Source organism: Mobula hypostoma, chromosome 10 (assembly GCF_963921235.1).
Source record: "Mobula hypostoma chromosome 10, sMobHyp1.1, whole genome shotgun sequence".
NCBI lineage: Eukaryota > Metazoa > Chordata > Chondrichthyes > Myliobatiformes > Myliobatidae > Mobula > Mobula hypostoma.
The window spans coordinates 73,053,035-73,055,961 of NC_086106.1; the positions used below are offsets into that span (position 1 = coordinate 73,053,035).

Sequence of the window (2,927 nt, forward strand, 5' to 3'; positions counted from 1 at the left end):
CAGGCTGATTTATACTTGTGCGTCAAATCAATGTCGTAGGTACTGTGTAGCCGCGAACCCTACGCAGTGCCTGCGTGGATCCCTACGCCATAGCCTGACGCGCCTCTCCCAAAATGTAACTATGCGTTGCGGCGACGCAGATTGCAGCAACTGTGATTGGTCCACTTGTCAGCATCGCATTTCCTCCAACGCATTTCCGGTTGTGTGTTCTTCTCTGCTATTTCAGAATTGAGAGAGAGGAGAGAAGAAGAACGTAAGTTTGGAAAATGGACCAAATCGAGGAGAGGTTAATTGAGGAAGTCCGAAAATATGTACATCTGTACGACTTTTCATCGCCAGACTATAAAGACTGCCAAATGGCATCAAATTCATGGAAAGAAATTTCCGAAAACATGGGTCTGGACGTCACAGAATGCACAAAAAAATGGAAAAACTTCAGGGACAAGTACAAAAACTCTCCAAGAGGAGCGGGGAACCTGGCGGGAAAAAAATACTGGCGTTCTATGTGCCTCTTTCCTGGCTGGCACCACATATTACGCACCGGGAAACAGAGTCAAATTATGACGACAACAAGGTAAGTATAACATGTTCTTTGTATCATAAACCTTTCTGTTGTTGTGTTTAGGCTAGCTAGCAAGCAAGCAGTACTGTCTTGTTGTAAACACGGCATATTGATTTGCGCAAAGTTAATTCTTCATTGAAAGAGAAATGTAATATGTAATAGGCTTTAATTACATCTGGCTTGCTTTTCAACAAACATAATAACCAGTATTCTGCCAATGTACGCATATGCCGTTTTCTCGTTTTCATAGCTCTGCCAATCCGTGTACAAACACTGAATGCATATATTACCTGTATGTATGTTTACAAAGACTAACTTAAACTATTTGCAATTTCTTTCATAATCACTGGATGGAAATAACTCAACGTCAGGGTTGTCTACCTCCTCAGTTGCTGAGGAAAACCAACCACCAGACATTCCATTTTCAACTGCAGAATCATCATCAAGTAGTGAGGCAGCTCCTCCGTCCCCCTACCCAGCTCCTCTGCCCCCCGCGCCATCTCCTCTGACCCCCAGCCCAAGGAGAGCACAGAGAAAGAAGAGGAAAGGACATGATGACTGGTTTCAGCAGCAGTTCACCCAGCTGGATGAACGTAGGGTGGGACTGCAACAAAGACTGCTGAACGAAAATGATGAGGTCTCCAGGTTTGTGCGAACACTTGTTGATATGCTGCGTAAGTTGCTGGAGGATCACAGGCCACAGGCAATGTTTGATCTCTACAAAATGATATTTGAGAGGCAGCAGCAGAAACAACAAACAATTGCATGATATATTATCTTGTCTTTTTTTTAATGTAACACTTTGCACCTTGAATAATATTGTGCACAGTACTGCAAATAAATAGCAACTTGATTTTATAACAGGTCTTTATTTTTTTATTCGAACAGCGACATGTTATTTATAGGTTCAGTTATTTTATGTCCTTACAATTTACTGATTAAGTTCGCCACAACACACTATATTGTTCTGCCATGGCAAAAATCCATGTGGTGATTGAAGGAAGGCAATCAGGTCGTTCCGTACACCAAAGGCAGCTCTGGTGGAGTGGCGCCTTGGAAGGGAATGAGGATCTACAAGTTCCAAAAGATTTGTGCCCCTGCCACCACTCTTCGCCACTCACCTGGCTGAGGTGATCCTGCAGCCTCTGAGTCTGCAAAATTAGCAGGGATGTATCTGCTCACAGGAGTGTTGGCTTCATCAGAGTAGGCCAGGAGGCTGTGCAGAGCGACACAAACTTTGACAATGTTCACTGCTTTGTCAGGCAGAAATTCTACTGGGCGACCAAGGATTCTCCACCTTGCCACCAAAATGCCAAATGTGTTCTCAATCACCCGCCTGGCTCTGGAGTGACGGTAGTTATACATCTGCTTTTCCATGGTCATATTCATCCCTATTTAGCAAAATGTAAAAGATAAAACTCAGAGTATTAATAAATAGGAAATTATTATATGCCAATGTAGCTGTGATCACCACATTTAGGGGAATATATATATAAATATAAATAATCACACAAAGCAAGCAGTATTACTTAAAATTAAATAAAATTAATTGTCATGGAATTGAATGTCTGTGACATACCTGGAAAGGGTCGCATGAGATTGTTGTGTAGGGGGAACGCAGCATCACCAATGATTACATGTGGGATTTTGACTCCTGTTCCTGGAAGATTGGCTGGTGGGGACAGGTTCAGTTTGTGTTCAAGCAGCATAGATCCAAATCTGCTCTCCTTGAAGATATCCCTGTCACTTTCCCATCCATATCCCCCTACATTGCTTATTTTTCCTTCTAAAGATACTTACCTTCTGTTCAAACACTGAACCCTGCTTGCACTGCCAATTGTTGTTGCTAATCAGGTTCATGGGTTTGGTGTGTAGGACAGAAGAGACTCACTACCAGTAGGTAGCTTAACTTTTTACTTACAAGACAAAACAGACAGTAAATACTCAATAAACCCTTCAAGCTAAACTCGGTTACAGATAATAATCTAAACAGAAGTAGCAGGACAAAAAAAGACACTAAACATACACATAGTGGCAAATACTTATTTGAAGTGTGTTCTCAGTCCTTCTGCACTGCCAACACCCCAACTGTGTACCAGGTTCACAGCGACCCAAGAGAAAAAGAGACCGCATGATTACCATGCACTAGATATAAACCCTATCGGCACTGTGACATCATCAGCTGAATGGAAGCTAGTGTGAGGAGCTGTGATGCTCCTTATATGTGCCAGCCCTTTCGTTTTGATGAGCAGGTAAGTTAAGACACAGAAACATTCTCAGGAAGTGTTGTCACTTCAATATGCCGCAATATCGAGTCCAATATTTCGACATGTGCAAATCTAGTAGAAGAAACTCTTGCAAATGC

At 42.4% G+C, this 2,927-nt stretch overlaps 1 pseudogene; it reads left to right on the plus strand.

Annotated features, from left to right (window-relative positions):
* Nucleotides 1-266: 266 nt before the first annotated feature.
* Nucleotides 267-1,331, plus strand: LOC134352553 (transcription factor Adf-1-like; annotated as a pseudogene).
* The last annotated feature ends 1,596 nt before the right edge of the window (nt 1,332-2,927 follow it).